Raw genomic sequence first — 17,852 nt, forward strand, 5'->3', positions numbered from 1 at the left:
CCCTAGAATTTAAAGTTTGGCAGAACACTAGTTCTATTTCAGAAGTGGCAGGTTAGATGAGGAAGTTTACCATATCTTACAAACTTTTTTGCAGTAAGCTAAGGCCCCTAACCTGCCAAGCTAGCAGTTCGAAAGCACGTCAAAGTACAAGTAGATAAATAGGTACCTCTACAGCAGGAAGGTAAACGGCATTTCCGTGCGCTGCTCCGATTCACCAGAACCAGCTTTTGTCATGCTGGCCACATGACCTGGAAGCTGTACACCGGCTCCCTTGGCCAATAACATGAGATGAGCGTCGCAACCCCAGAGTCGGTCACGACTGGACCTAATGGTCAGGGGTCCCTTTACCTTTACCTTTAAAGCCCCTAACATGTAAAAGGGTTAAATTAAATGATAAACAAAGCTGAAGGAGAAACAAATAAAATTGTGTTATAGAGTGTAAGCAAGTGCATGTGAATAAATTGGAGTGTTTCAAGCAAAGAACTGGGACACTAGTCTCTCTCTTTGACATGGTACACAGGAAAAATAGATATTCTAAGCACATACCATTGACATTTAGGGTAATAATCCCATTGAATATTGTCACAGAATCTATTACCTAACTCACCCCCAGGTACCTCAAGTTCAGAAGAGAGAATAAATTGTACTTAGTAAACACAGCAGTTAAAGATTTTACTCTGGTTGCAAATTTTGCATATTATTTTGCAAAGTTTAGATATTTTTGAATGGCAGGCTTGACACAGTTTAAATATGGGCATGTTAGAGAGGTTATGGAGACACAATCCATCCCCAAGAGTAGGAAGTATTGTGATGTCGTGGCATTCAGTCCTTGGAAGCTACAGATGCAGTAAGTATGGAAAGCATATCTGCAACAACAACAAGCACTTCTTCCCACATTCAATAAATGCTTATTCCCACATTTCTCATGATGTCACATAGCATTAAACATTTATGAAGACAGAAGGAGGAAATTGAGGTTATCCAATGTTCAGTAAATTTCTTATGGCTCTGAAATACAAAGAATGGATGAGAAGGACGAAACACTACTGCTTTCCTCACCCAATGTTTCGACTATGTTTCCTTTTGTTTTATAATCAATCAAAAGCTTAAAGAGACCAATATCAAGGCAAGAGGAAGCATATGGAAAAAGAGGAAAAATTATCTGTTAGATATGTTTAAGAGAAATATTAAGTGTATGTTTTTTATTTGGATGTCATAGAGGAAAAGACTAGACAGGAAGGTTTATCAAATTTAGTCAAATTATGTATTAGATATCAATTACTTTTCAGATGTAAATTTGGAAGTATGATATCTGTATGATTTTTTATATTTTGAGTTGATTTATTTTAATTTGTTTTGTTAATTTGTAAATTTGTAAATTTGGAAGTATGATATCTGTATGATTTTTTATATTTTGAGTTGATTTATTTTAATTTGTTTTGTTATGATTTGATATGTTTAAAATCACAATAAAGTTTTTTTAAAAAACCAAAAAAGAGAGAGAGAGAGAAGGACGAAACACTGCATTTATCATGTTGGAAATGAAAATAAAATGCAGCTTGTATATTTTTTGTTTCCCTGAAATGTAAATAATACAATGCGAGGAGCATATATCATCTCCTTGTTTCATTCCACATAGTGTTTGGCTGCATGGGTGCATTATCAGAGTGCTAAATTATGACAGCCTGTACCCCATCTTGATCAGATTAATTCCAGCCCCAGGGCTACAGTAATTTGCATAGCCTAGTTTTAAAAAATGGCTTTCTATGTGAAAATGCACCAGTTTTACATTTCCCTCTCTTGAGTCTCTCTCCCTCCAACTTCCTCTTGTTTCCAAGATGCCTACCTATGCACTGGAGAATGGACAGAGGTTAGCAATTAGCATACTTGGCAACAAGCTCATTTCCATTTGCATAAAATATTAATCTAGGTGGGTAAACATGTCCCCATATTTCCTATCTTAAGATACTATAGACCATAGAAAGCTGCTATAAATACAAAGACTGCTTTTTATAAACAAGGTTCACTGTAAGTGGGAGCAGAGGAGAAATCCAAGGCGTATGTATAAACATTATAATCTGCACCTCAGTTCAAAGGACCCTATTGACGCCAAAGCGCCCACAGCATTCCTGATCAAGCACATTTCTCCAGGCATTTCAAAGGCTGGTGCGGAATCGTGCTCTTTATGGGTGTAGAACTGCTTCTTCCATTTTTAAAAACGAAAAGCAGCTTTGAAAGGGGAGGATTTATAGCTGAAAATATTTGCCTTGTTTGTTTTGTTTGTTTGTTTTGTATACTGGTCTTCAGCCAAAGATCACAGGCACTTGAGCTTTTGTGGCCCTGAGCAATTTAGGGCTTTATAGGTCAAAACCAGCAATCTGAATTGGGCCCAGAAATTAATTGGCAGCCAGTGCAGTCAGGTCAGGATCTGTGTAATACGTTCAAACTGTCTTGCCCAGGCTTCCTCAAACTTGGCCCTCCAGATGTTTTTGGCCTACAACTCCCATGATCCCTTAGCTAGCAGGACCAGTGGTTAGGGATGATGGGAATTGTAGTCTGAAAACATCTGGAGGGCCAAGTTTGAGGAAGCCTGGTCTTGCCCCTGTGAGAAACCTGACTGCCAAATTCTGCACCATCTGAAGTTTCCAAGCTGTCTTCAGAGGCAGCCCTAAGTATAACACATTGCAGTAATCTAACCTAGAGGTTAGCAGAGCATAGAGTTAGGTTATCCTTGTCCTGATGGGGATGCAGGAGGTGGGACACCAGCTGAAGCAGATGGAAGGCACTCCTTGCTACTGAGGCCACCTGAGGCTCAACCAACAGCAAAGGTTTCAAAATCACCCTCAAGTCACATACTAGTTCCTTCAGAGGGAGTGTGACTCTATCGTGAACAGGCCACCTCCCATCCATCAGGTTTCCTGACAGATGGCTGTCAAGCCTCCACTTAAAGACTTCCAAAGAAGGAGACTCCACCACACTCCTTGGCAGCAAATTCCACTGTCGAACAGCTCTTACTGTCAGGAAGTTCTTCCTAATGTTTAGGTGGAATCTTCTTTCTTGTAGCTTGAATCCATTGCTCCGTGTCCGCTTCTCTGGAGCAGCAGAAAACAACCTTTCACCCTCTTCTATATGGCAACCTTTTATATATTTGAACATGGCTATCATATCACCCCTTAACCTTCTCTTCTCCAGGCTAAACATGCCCAGCTCCCTAAGCCGTTCCTCATAAGGCATTGTTTCCAGAGAAGAGTCTTTCCACAACATCTCATCTTATTTTTGACTGGAAATGAATCTTGAACTGACTGTATTACTAACAGCTTTCAGGAGGAGATACAGAGCACAGAAAGGCTATGGAACTCTAACAGGCTTGCACACTTATCGAACATAACTGGCAGACTTACTCTAAGAATTACTGAAAATCTAAGGAGTAGGCTAATGACCTTGCTTTCTGCCCCTCCATTGGGAACTGTACAAATTACACTGACATGCAGAGATAGGGAATAGACATATACAGGGCCGGCCCTACGGCCAGGCTGGGTGGCGCAGGGCACCAGGGGGGGCATTGTGCAGCTGCGTCTGGCAGCCGTGCTGCGTGCTAAGCCCGCCCGCCTGCCACGCAGCAGCGCCCGGCAGCCACGCTCCGCGCTGAGCCCGCCCACCCGCCCCAATGGGAAACGGGGTGGGGGGCGCCGGAGGGATCCGCCGCACCACGGCGCCAGGGCGCCAGGGATGCTTAAGATGGCCCTGGACATATATGGTCTTTGTAAGCAATATGCTTTTAAAAATCATGCCAAACAGGCACACTGCATTTCCTTGGGTGTTAATGGCCTCTCTGCTGCAGCTCTACAAAAGGTATTGCACGCAGATGGTTGTTGGAAGCAAATGTATTCTGGCTTAGCTAACCAGATGTAAGCTCCTTGAAAGTTAAGATCCAGTTTCTGCTCTCCAGGACACCAAAGCAGCAAAGCAGGCATTAGCACCTATTGACCAGTTGGAACAGAAAATTCTACATTGTAGAGGACATTGTAGAAGACTCACCAAACTCATGGTGTGATATGATGTAGTGAAGCTCACACAATATTTGTTGCCATGTGTAAAAGAGCCCCATTTAACCTTGTGATACAAGACTAGAGCTATTATTTATTTTTGAGCAAGTGCTCAGTAATCAAGATGAAGAACTTCAGAAGGAGGTATCAAGGGTGGCTGCGTAAATGTATTATGTAAAGAAAGTAAGAAGAGATTTTAGGTCTTACAAAGAAGATTAATTATCTAAGAATACAAGGGAGGCCCTCCTGGACCAGAGCAAGTGCTCCATCATCTTTTGTCCAACAGTGGACAAATACAGGAAATCCTTGAGCCTATATATAGGATACCCTCAAGCAGGGCTTGAAGGGCCCAGCCACATTGTTGGTCCTCAGCACCTGGTCTAACATGAAGGCTTCATTGTTAATAGCTGATGAAAGATCTAGCCTTCGTGATTTTGTCTAATTCACCCTTTAAATCCAGATCCAGCCCTACCCTTAGACAGTGTGATGTGTCAGCCTCTGGTGGCGGGTGCTAAAAGGTGGTGAGATGTTGGTGTGCCACATGGCCTGGCCTGCATCTCTTAGACAGCCTGCTGTTCTCAGGTACAGTGAAAGATCCCGTTGAAGTAAGACCCAATGTCAAGAAATTTAGTGTCAGGAGATTTAAAGTCTTCTAAAGCTATGTATGTAAAGCCTTATGATGAACAGCTGAGGGAGCTGGGTATGTTTAGCCTAGAGAAGACTGAGAGGTGGTATACTGAAATGGCCATCTTCAAATATCTGAAGGGCTGACACATGGAAGATGGAGCAAACTTGTTTTTTGCTGCTCTAGGTGTTTCAAATAGTTTCAAATGTTTCAAATGGGGGGGGGGTGTTTTGGAGACCTCTACACGCAAAATCGATTTTAAATCACGGACACCTTGGTTCTGAAAATGGTGTTGCCTGTATTGGTGTGACTGATGGGGTCCCATGGCACAAATTTCATGTGGTCCCAGTGCAAAGGAAAAGAGCTAAGATCTTGTCCCTTACTATAATGTCCAAACAAGTTGTGATAGCCAAGAAGAATGATAGGTTTGTAAGGAGTCTTCAATAATTTTGCCAAGGAAATTCTGATTGTTCAGGGCCTAATGCTATTAGCCTATCTTGTAAATGGAAATCCTTTATGTAATGCATGCAGGACCATCAAGCAAATCTGTACTGAGATACACCAATCACCATTTTTACTCCTGGAACTGCTCTGAATCTGACTTCAGGAAGAACGTGTTTGAACTGCACAGTGTCCTGGAATAGACACTCTGCATTCGGAAAGAAGGGAACTGAGTTCCCTCCCACTTCCCACTTTCCTGCTGTTCCAAATGACCAGTACCCTGGAGTTATGATTTGTCTTGCTGTCAGGATTCTAACTGGACTGTAACTGACCTAAGAATTCTGCAGAGCAGTTGCTGCTGTGGCCGGCTGCTCAGGTGAACGTCAGCCCAGTGGCCAGCAGCTGAGTCTTTTTGAGGCTCAGGAGCACCTAGCAAATACCTGCTCTATTCCTGGCCCGCTAGACTCTAGCTGAGGAACGCATTTCACGTAAGTGTAGGGATTAAACATTCCTCACTATGCCATCAGATGTGTTTCTGCTCTGTGGGAAAGGATAGCTGCAGTAGCAGATAGCAAAACAGCGAAATCATGAGCAGATTCCCATCCACAACAGGTTGCTGTGGTTAGGGCCATTTTCACAGGAACAATGCAACAGTATATTCAATCAGGAGCAGTGTGCTGGAGGAAAGTATGTGTGTCGGCTTCTCTGGATCAGATGTCTATACCTAACCAGGGGGTGGGAGAGAGCAGGGGAACTCTTTCTTTTGCTGCTTCTTTCTGGCCAGGAGGGAGGATGTCCTTCAATGACTAGACATGCTTGTTATTCCCTCCCTCACTGTATGTTTTTCTTCTCTTTTGTTTCCAGGATGTCTGCCAAAGTCTCCCTGGGTCCTCTATTCTCCAAACCCCCCCTGTGGGTGAGAGAAGGCTCCCTGGTGGGGAGATTGCTGAGCGTAGTTTCTTGCCTCCAGTTCTGTGGGTTCTTGATGAGTATTTTGGCCTGCATTCTGTGCATTGCAACCACAGCCAGTGTCAACTGGAGAGTGTGGCGTGGAGAGAACGGCTCTGGAAACGTCTGGATTGGAATCTGGAATGTCTGTTTTTGGAGAAACCCTTCTGACGACGGCAACTCTTTTTGGCATTGTGAAGGTCTCACTGAGCGATATCCAACCCTCCCAAGGGAAATTTTTATTGCTCAGGACTTAATGGCCTTAGCTTCCACTATGAGTTCAGCCGCCCTAGTATTAATAGCATTTGCCTTGTGCAATGTGTTCGAGCCCGGAAAACACGAGGATTTCCTCTTAACCTTTTTAAGGCTTGGAGTGTTCCTGAACATACCTGCAGGGATCCTTGTCCTGATTTCTGTGATATGGAACATGTCTTCTGTCTTGCAGAATGGGAAAATTGACTTCCCAGAAACTTTTGAATTGCCTCCAATTCCCAGCGAGCAGCATATTGGACCTTCTATTTGGCTATATCGCTGCGGGTTTCCAGCTGCTGAGTGCAGCATTGGTTGGGATGGAGAGATTTTGCATCAGGACCACCACAACAGATCCATATCGAATAGACATTGCAGTGGTGATTACCCCAAGAAATTCGGTAAAAAGCGAGAGTCTAACTAATTGTTCAAAGTGTGGTTCTCTGCTGGAGCTGGTAATTAAAGAGAAATCCTCCACAGTTAAGATACAGGAAAGCCAGGCAGAAGATCTTGACACTCGAAGCGAATCCTGCATCGTAGAGATACCGGAAAGCCAGGCAGAACATCTTGACACTCAAAACCAATCCTGCATCATAGAGATACCGGAAAGCCAGGCAGAAGATCTCGACACTCGAAACAAATCCTGCATCGTGGATATCCAGGAAAGCCAGGCAGAAGATCTTGACACTCGAAACAAATCCTGCATCGTGGATATCCAGGAAAGCCAGGCAGAAGATCTTGACATTCAAAACGAATCCTGCATCGTGGATATACAGGAAAGCCATCTACAAGATCTTGACATTCGAAACGTATCCTGCGTCATGGATATAGAGGAAAGCTGTGCATCTCCAAGCCCACCTGAAGTTCCAAAACATACTATTATACATGTGACTCCCTGCAACATGGAATAGCATCAGATCCAGATCCACGCAGATCGTTCCACCCCCCACACACACTCCATTGGGGTGTGGGTGGGTGGGTGTAGAAATCTGTGTGGACCTGGATCTGATAGTTTACTATTCCCTGTTGCAGGGAGTCACATGGAGGCCTCTTTTATGTGTTTTCTAGCATTTGTGTCCTTGTTCCCATTAGCTTCCTCCTCTTCTGGATATCTTTCCTGTGTCTACTCATAGATCTACATTTTTTAATCAGCTCTTTCATTTCCTAAGCAACCACTCACATTTTGTATTTTAAATAAAGTATTTTAAATAAAGTTGTGGCCAAAATTATGCCAAAAACCTCAAACTTACATTTCTGTGTGAAGTGTGATTTATTGGGGGGTGTTTTGGAGACCTCTAGACTCAAAAGCAATTTTAAATCACGGACACCTTGGTTCTGAAAATGGTGTTTCACTCCCTGCATTTATTTAATATATGGTTGATTCATCACCAGGGGGCTTGCAATTCCAAATTCTCCCCTGCAGGTTTGGCGCTGGAAACAGAAGGATTTTTATCAGAGGCAAAAAAAAATGGTTTCTGGAATGATTATGCCAAATGTTGCTTCATGGAAGATAATATATGCTGACATTTCCTGATACGAAGAGTAGTTTTAAGGGATGATGGCATGGAGGGAAATGGGTCTTTTGCATAGGAAGGAGAGCTAGCAATCACAGCATGGTTGGGATTCATGCTGCATACTGATTTTCCACTTGGTGCCAACAAATCTTATCCCCACTGTATTTCTGAGAGGTAGGCTAGGTGGAGACAGAGTGATTTGCCCCAGGCGACCCAGTGAGCTTCAAAAGATGAGCAAGAATGTAAATTATTCTTTCTCATTTTCAAACCCAACACTGCCTACTAACCAAGACTGGCAGGACTCACTTTTAGGAAACCACCAACGTTGTAGGGGTTTTCTGGTTTTCTGGAGAGTGGAGGGGAGATTTAAGAAGGGGAAATATTTATCTTTATCCCTTAATAATAAGATCTGGCTTATAGACCTGACTTTAATTTCTCAGAAATGGAGAACATTGTTTGCTTCTTGATCCCAGGATCCTTAGGTATGTAACTTTATATCTGTGGCACCTTGGACTGGGAAGACATAGTCATCCTGCAATCTCCATCTTCAAACCATGTCTGCAGGTTGACATCACGGCTGCAACACCCAGTCTAATTTCTGCAGTTGTTTCACCCCCAGGCCCCACCAATACTCCTACCCTCTGCTTTGCATGAAGAGTTTGTGACATTTGGGTTGGTCTGAATAACTGGATTTTTGAATTAATGATAAGAGCATTGGTGGGTGGGCAGAGGCAAAAAATTTTTATTTCCCTGCTAACTAGCAAATCACCGTGCAATGGCAGTATTTCAGATTTATATGGGGAAAGAGAAGCAAGCTCCTTAGATTGCACCCCGGCACTGCGTCAAGATACTACAACATCATTCCTCAGTCATTTACATTACCCACTTTGCAGAATAAAGGTTGTTATTTTTAGCTGCTTAAGTACAACTTCAACCACCATTTTTTAAAATATAATTTTATTCATTTTTTACATAAACAACAAACAAAACAAACATACAAATAACACATATATTTTTCATAATTAATGACATTGTTATTTTCATAGTGTGGGGGACTTCCCTCAGTTCCCCCCCCCTTTGAACTACATTGTCCATTTATATATTTAGCAGGTTCCTCTTCTAAAACCTTACACTATATTAATAACTCTTAATAATTCAATCTCTCCTTTAAAAAAAAATTCTTATACACTGCCGAAAACCTAATCTCTGCTTTCTTAAATAAAATTTAAATAATGAAATTTTTCTTTAGATAATCTCTAAATTTCTTCCACTCTTCTTCTACCTTCTCCTCCTTCTGGTCGCGAATCCTTCCAGTCATCTCGGTGAGTTCCATATAGTCCATCATATTTTAATGCCAATCGTTTACTGTAGGCGTTTCTTGCACTTTCCAAAATTTTGCTATTAATATTCTAGCTGCTGTTGTGGCATATAAAAAGACTATACAGTCCTTCTTTGGGGTTTCATCTCCAACCATTCCAAGCAAAAAGGCTTCTGGTTTTTTAACAAAGGTGTTCTTAAACACTTTTTAAAATTCATTATAAATTTTGCCCCAGAGGTCTTTTATTTTGGGGCAGGTCCACCACATGTGGTAAAAGGTTCCTTCTTTTTCTTTACATTTCCAGCATTTATTATCATTTGAATGATGCATTTTTGCTAACTTCACAGGCGTTAAATACCATCTATACATCATTTTAAACATGTTCTCTTTCAATACTTTACATGCAGTAAACTTCATACCCTTTTCCCACAGTCTCTCCCAATCACTTAACATAATATTATGCCCCACATCATTAGCCCATTCAATCATCACTGATTTAACTTGTTCATCTTTTGTATGCCATTCCAACACAACTTTCAACCACCATGACTCCCTTCCATGTGTCACTTCTTCAGGGTTAACAGAAAAATAATTATAGATAATGACATGGAGACGGTGATCTATGCTTTTAAGCTATAGAGACACTGAGCCTGAACAATTACAAGGACCACTAACTTCACACATAAAGTATTTTAAATTTGCTTCTCTCATCCATCTTTGTTTTGGCTAAAATGTTGAATTGCTCCCTACCCCGCCACCTGCATCTGTGCTTGCCTTTACAGCTCTCTATTTTCCTGGGATAAAACCTTCCTCCGTTGAAGTGCATACAAGTTTAATATTCTGTACTTCAGTTTCCAGCAGTTTAAGTTACCTTCTATGGAAATTAAACAATACACTTTGAATGCTTGTTTTCTCTACAACACCATGTCTGTGTCACTGCCCAAGGTGGACTAAATGATACGAAGGCAGCACATCTTTGAAACAGCAGGGAACTCTAATCTTTTCAGGTCCTTCTGCATTTATTATGGAAATTGCATCCATTTCTCCCTTGCTTTCACTAGATAGGCATAGCATAATGTTGTAGTTAGTCATCATGAGGAAAAGGAAAAGAATAAAAGGCCGAAGAAAACTGTGCTCTTTCATCTTTCTACATATGTTTTCTTCCATCCCAGTGTATTCTGGAGAGACAAGAGTTCTTAATCCTGGCCTAAGGGAAGCCAGTGTGGCATGCATAAGTGAGCAGTCTGGAGCTGGAGATGGACAAACTCCTGCTGATGAAAGCCACCTGCTTGTATGCAACCCTGTAGGCCCATATTCCCAGGCAGCTCTCAGAGTGGCAGCCACTGCTACCGTAGCAACACACATGGTATTTGTCCATAAAGGAGATGTGTGTGAGAGAGGCAACAACCTTGTGCACACGGGTGTCAACTCACCCCTGCACATGGTTATTTAATTCAATGTGCTCAGCTTTGTGCACTCCATTACCCCTCATGCAAGTACTTCTACTCATGGTATTGGCATCTTGCCCTCAGCATGAGGAGCAACCACCATCTCTGGATCAGGGGCCCTGCTTCAGATTTTCATTGCAGTAATGGGGAAGAGGACTAAGTCTGTGAAAGCTGAGATTCAGAAAAGTTCAAAGGGTGCACTTAGATGGCTAATATGTGGAGGGGCTTAAGTGTAAAAAAAAGAAAGAAAGTCTTTTGAGAGCTCCTCTTGTGGTTACTTTTTCATGCATCATAATAACAATAGCAGTACAAGACAAGCAGACACTTCTTTGGTGAAGCAAAGGGATGCCCTTGGTATGCTTACCCTGTACATAAGCCCAATTAATTAAGCTCAGTTAGTTGAACAGAAATATGCTCCTGAAGAATAATCAAGTACTGTATAAAACAGAAGGAGGGTGATTGCTTGTTTCCCACTAAACACCCCAAATGGCATTATTAGCCAGGAGCTGGTAATATAAATAGGCTCTTAGCATTACTGTCTTTCACTTACCAGAGGTGCAGCCCTTTCCAGATAGTGACAGGTAAGAAGAACTGCTTGATATTTGGAAACCTCACCTCTGCCAAACCCCACCTCCTCATCTGAACAATTGTTTTGGAGGCTTCATAAACCATCTTCTACATCTCTCCTTTGGGCATTACTGAACCATTTGTTGGCTCCTGTTGTAGAGATAGCAGGTCACTCATATGCATCTCTGCACAAAGAATAATGGCTCAATATGACATTCAGAAACCAGTGGGGTAACATTTCAATCTCCCAGGATGCTCTCCTGTTGAACTGGAAATGTTGTCGTTCTCCAACAGAGAAATTTCAAAGGGAGACTGCAATATGAAACTGCTGAGTTAAGAAGTTTGGATCTATTAGTTGTGTGTGTGTGTGTGTGTCCTGGAGGGGGCCTCAAGCTCAAAAGGTAAAGGTAAAGGTAAAGGGACCCCTGACCATTAGGTCCAGTCGTGACCGACTCTGGGGTTGCGCGCTCATCTCACATTATTGGCCAAGGGAGCCGGCGTATAGCTTCCAGGTCATGTGGCCAGCATGACAAAGCCGCTTCTGGCAAACCAGAGCAGCACATGGAAACACCGTTTACCTTCCCGCTGTAGCGGTTCCTATTTATCTACTTGCATTTTGACGTGCTTTCGAACTGCTAGGTTGGCAGGAGCTGGGACCGAGGAACGGGAGCTCACCCCGTCACAGGGATTCGAACCGCCGACCTTCTGATCAGCAAGCCCTAGGCTCAGTGGTTTAACCACAGCGCCACCTGGGTCCTCAAATCTAGATCCTTGGATTCCTGTCCTAGCATGCCAAATCTAGAGTGTCTGCATCACCAATTTCCAGTGCTGTGAATGTTTACTATGTTTATTTTGCTTTCTTTAATTGTATAATTTCAGGTTATACCTTTTTGTATCACATTACTATTTCGCCTCATTATTTATAGGATTCCCCCCTTCTTAATATACCCGTATATTAAAAAAATTACTAACTAGGAAAAATTCTTCATGCTTCTGCTTATGTAGATTTTTGTCCACATAGCTTATGTCATAATAAATTCATTAGGCTTTAATGTACTGAAGGAATTTTTCATATTTTTGCTCTGGGCTTACCTCCTTCTGAACCAGAGGCATGTTCAGGAGAGTAATTGAAACAGAATTGTATGGGGTGGGATTTTCTTGAGAGGAGGTAATTACCATTTCATACTCTCCAAGTAAACCTTTTCAAATGCAAGAACAGAGAATGCATTTCATTTTAATTCAGAAAATAAGCATACAACAACAACAACAACAACAACAACAATAATAATAATAATAATAATAATAATATATTTATACCCCGCCCATCTGGCTGGCTTCCAACAGAGAATAAAACACATTAAAATATCACACATTAAAAACTTCCCTAAACTTAGATGATTGGAGAAAATAGATATCGTATTTGCCTTGCTTTTTAGCATCAGGAGTTATCCCTTGAAGAAGTAAGTGGATAGCATGTGTCTACAGTGGTACCTCGGGTTACAAACGCTTCGGGTTACAAACACTTTCAGTTACAAACCCCGCTAATCTGGAAGTAGAACCTCGAGTTGAGAACTTTGCCCCAGGATGAGAACGGAAATCGAGTGCCAGCAGCACGGTGGCAGCGGGAGGCCCCATTAGCAAAAGCTAGTCAAGATGTGTTTCAGGTTAAGAACGGACCTCCGGAACGAATTAAGTTTGTAACCCGAGGTACCACTGTATTCACTTCCGCAGTTTAGAGAAAACCTAGTCTCACACTTGACTGAAATTTATTTATTTAGTGTATATGTGCGTGTTTGTGTATTTGTAAAAAAATGACCTCAACACAGTTCATCACACACATTCCTCCAAACACCTCCAGTGTGCCTCATAGAGTCTTTCGTAAGTATTATTCCAGATGCAGGCCAAGGAATGTAGTATATATTGGAATATTATAAGTTCTATTCATCAAGAAACCAAAAGACACTTGGCCACACTTTCAGGGTCAGACTTTCCTCATGGGTATTAGTGAGTGTGGGTCTTGATTCCAGAATGTGTCCCAAACAACCCTCCCAAAAGCACACGTGACATGTGTCTCCATCTAAAGCAGATCACAAGAAAGAGAGCGAGAGAGGGGGGAAAGCTCACTTCAAAAACAGGATTTAAATCTCCTTTCAGTTTGGAAAATTTAAATACTATTTAGACAGCTTGCTGAGTGTATCTCTTACATGTTATTTCAGTGACTTCAAAGGCAGCTGCCTTCTTTTGGTTTAATTTGGGGTTTTTTAAAGTCACATTATTGTCTGATACATGCAATCAATTATCTCCAATTGTACATATATGGGTCACCCTTACAATATCAGAATTTCTACTATCACAGCTCCCTAAAGTTGTAACTAGGAGGAGGAGGAGTTTTGGATTTAATATCCTGCTTTATCACTACCCTAAGGAGTCTCAAAGCGGCTAACATTCTCCTTTCCCTTCCTCCCCCACAACAAACACTCTGTGAGGTGAGTGGGGCTGAGAGACTTCAGAGAAGTGTGACTAGCCCAAGGTCACCCAGCAGCTGCATGTGGAGGAGCAGAGACGCAAACCCAGTTCACCAGATTACGAGTCTACCGCTCTTAGGAGTGCTGCAAATGTTACTCACCTCTCCTAAAACTTCTCCTCAGAATTATATGTACATTAACAAAGGACAGGGAAATCATAGCACCTGTTTAATCCTGGCCATTCCACTCAATGGGAGACCTTTCCTCTCCTGTAGTCCATCCCATTATTCAGAACAATGAGGACTTTCTTTCTTCGTTTTCATAGTTTCCTGGTAGAGCACATGCTTTACATACAAAAAGTCCTCAGCGTGACTGGGAAAGACTCCTGGGGAGCTGCTGCCAGCCAGTGTAGGCAGTATTGAGCTGGGTGGACGAATGGTCTGTATGCCTCTTCCTAATGCAACTGCAGAAGGTCCCAGATAAAAATGCTTCACTAGTTTAAAACGTTGTGGGCAAAAGGTAGTGTGAAAAAGCAGCTGTTTGTCAGAGGAGAGACTACAGGGCTACCTGAATGAATGGCCTGGCCTGGTGCAAAGCAGGTTTCCTATTCTTTATCACCAGTTCGGAGCACTGAGTATACAGTCTCAGTGGACCAGTCCATCTCATTCATCTACATGTTGTCTGTAGAGACTGTGGAAGCATTTTGAAATTCTAAGTGCTGACATTCATATTGTTTTGCTCATATTACTTGCCTGGAGACCTGCATTGCAAAATTAAGAGAAGGACAAAATTCTGAAGGATGGTTTTGCTTCAGTATGCTTATGGTTTTGGAAAGTGTACTTTAAGTAGGTTCTTCAAATGCAAACTGAGTCAGATTTCTCCTTTAAATCTTAGTTCAGCAAGAGCCCTAAATCCGCTTTATTTGCAGCACTTGGGTTTGCCAGTATGTGATTGAATCCCACCTGCAAAATAGTGACACCCTGGATGTGCCCTCCTACTGCCTCAGCTGGATTTCCATCTCTCTCACCATCCTTTGGAAATGGTGCAAGATTTTAGCTGGTGGAATTTCCCAGTGGGAAACAGCTCTCTTTTTCTTCCCCTGAGCTTTGAAAGAGCCTCTACATAGTCCTTCCAGAGATGGTCCTGCAGTCAGGCATGCTTGAAAAGGACAGAACCAAATGTGCCCTTGAGCATAGATGGTTCAGCGCAGTGCTGTGGCAAAGAGGCAGCTCCAGGGTCTTCTCCTTGATGCGTTTGGTGGTGGTGGCAGGGAAGGATCAAGTTGGTTCTCTGAAACGCCCTTACCAGATCTATCTGTTTTGATTTGAAGCCTGGAAGTGATATCCCCCTGAGGCCACATCCACACCCTGCACCTAACTTACGGTACTCTTCCTGGAGCAATTGCTCCACAGCTGTGTAAATTGTTTTAACCTTAACCATCCAGAAAAATGTTCATCTGTTGGTTTACTAAGGGCAACACGAATCCTGAGAATTGTTACTGCGAGACACACACTTTACTGCTATATATTCTGAAAAATATTCTTTGGGAGTGTAAGAGTATAAATGCTCAATCCTGCCCCTGGTAGTGTGGCTCAATATCTTGCCGTGTCTAGTGAGTCAAATATTAGGGGATTCAGGATACTATTACTACAAGAGCAGTCCAACATGGAGCACCACAAGTTTAGAGGTTGCTTCAGCACTAGTTAGGTTCAAAATTAGCAGCTTTAAAATTAATGCTGCTTCCTAGTTTGTAATCAGGGCCCTGACCCACAGCACTTGGGGAATTGGGCATCCTCCTTACAAGGAGTGTTCAGAAGGAGCTGTCCTTGAGCTACCAGATGGGCATTAGGACTCCAGCTTTGATGAGCTGGGTGGCTGAGCATTCTCGCACCCAGAATTTTGCCCTAACACACACACTGGCACCTCTGCATCTGAAGCCCAGGGAGTAAACTTGCTGAGTTTGATAGGGGGGGTTGGAATGAAGCAGAGGGTTGGGATTTCCCCAAACCGGAGGCCTCTTCAAGTGGAATATCTTCACAGGGGAGGTCTTCATAGGGTTATTGGTCTTTGCTAACATCTCTGCAACCCCATCAATATTTGGGCCAGCAAGAGGGTTCTGCTCTTTTGTTGAGGTCTCATGAAGTTCAGGGTGGTAGGGTTCCACCAGTAGGTTGGTGGGATACAAAACACATCCAGTGTAGAGATGCAGTAGAATAATTCACCTTCAGCAGAGGCTGAAAAGAAAGAGGTAAAGCACATTTACAGCAGGCAGCTTCCTTTGTGGGCATTTTTTGCTTACAAAGGCAATTAATTAATTTCTCAGGACACACCATTTGGGAATGTCTACAGTAGACCAATCCTTAAAATGTTATTGTTAACTAAGACCCAATTATAGTATTTGCACAATTATGAGGTAATGATTGAAGGGAGCTAATTCCTTTAAATGCTTCTGTGGATTGATCCCCTCCTACTGAGAGGCTTCTCTAGTGTGACACAGTTCAAAGTATGCCCTTCTGAAGGTGGCAAAGTTGTCCTATCCCAACCTCTCATTTTAAAGCTGCATGAAAATCAGCAGATAACGGTTATAAGTGAGAGAACTCTGAAAGAGATTCTTGGTGTTTTCACACCGAGGAGCAGATGAAAAAACTTGTTCCATAATAAAGTGAGTGTGATGTCAAGGGTTTTGTTAATATTCACACTGGGGATGCAGAGGGTTAGGGTTGGGACTTGGTTGAGACTTGGTTTCAAATCGCTGCTCAGAGATGAAGCTCACTTGGCGGCGACGGGGGGCGGGGGTGTTTACCAAAGAAGCAGACCAAAACCATCCATTTCTTAGGGAAACACCTTTAGACAGGATGACTAGATACAAATTATTCAATCTAACAACCCACAAGATAAAAGCAAAGAAACTTTCAGGGAAGGCAGACATGCCATTTTCTCATTTTGTAAGAGAGCCTAGCAAACTTTTGTTAACTCTTTGACCATTACCAATATTTGGTTCTAATACTCTATTAAAGGACTTGCTTTTGCGTATTGTATTTTGCTCTCAATGGCAAGCAGAGCTTCCAGTGCAGAAAGTAAAGATTGGTTCTAGTGATCGGGAGCACTTCCCTTAATTCACAAGGTCACAGACAGCTTCTGTTTACTTTTCTTAACTAGAGGTGCCCACCAATAATAGTTAATGCTAAACTTCTCCTTGGTTTTGTTGCTGACAAAGCTGCCCAAATATTGCTTAGGCAGTCAGAAACGGGATGCACCAAGCCAAGTTGGAAACATATTTTGCCATAGTATCAGAAAAAACAACAACACAAAACTACCTTTTTGGATTCCCCCCGCCCCAATAAAAATGATAACATTTACCTAGGCTTACTTCATTGATATTTCATTAAATTCAGCACTGGGTAGGCAACTTTAAGGAATTGCAATCTATGCTGCTGCTGGTCTTGCAGCAGCCACAGAACAAGCAGTTCACCTCATTCAAGGTCAAACCATAGTAGGGAAAACTCTTAGCTGGAATCTGAACAGCTATTGTAGGCTTTGCGGTCATGCTGCAGAAGACAATTAATGGACTACAGCTTGCACTAGAAGTGAATACTGTATTGGTTTTCATCTGATGCTTATTAGTTTGCATTCCAGGAGGTACCTTCTGAGTCATAATGATCATCTAACTTTAATAAAGTTCACAAAGGCAGTGGCAAACAGGTAAGGTAAAGGGTAAAGGGAGCCCTGACCGTTAAGTCCAGTTACGGACGACTCAGGGGTTGCAGCACTCATCTCACTCTATAGGCCGAGGGAGCTGGTGTTTGTCCGCAGACAGCTTCCGGGTCATGTGGCCAGGCATGAAACCAGAGCAGTGCACGGAAATGCCATTTACCTTTCCACCGGAGCGGTACCTATTTATCTACCTGCACTTTGATGTGCTTTCAAACTGCTGGGTGGGCAGGAGCTGGGACTGAACAATGGGAGCTCACCCCGTTGCGGGGATTTGAACCGCCGACCTTCTGATTGGCAAGCCCTAGGCTCTGTAGTTTAGACCACAGGGCCACCCATGTCCCTTTTTAACAAACAGGTAAACAAGGTCTAAATTCTGGTAAGACACAGTGGTACCCAAAATATTTTGTTTATTTATTTAAGACCATTTCTGCACTGCTTAGTATATAAAAATCTTCCTCTTCTTCCTCTTCTTCTTCTTCTTCTTCTTCTGCCACCCATCTGAATGATTGCCCCAGTC

This window comes from Zootoca vivipara, chromosome 11 (assembly GCF_965207765.1).
Source record: "Zootoca vivipara chromosome 11, rZooViv2.hap1.1, whole genome shotgun sequence".
Classification (NCBI taxonomy): Eukaryota; Metazoa; Chordata; class Lepidosauria; order Squamata; family Lacertidae; genus Zootoca; species Zootoca vivipara.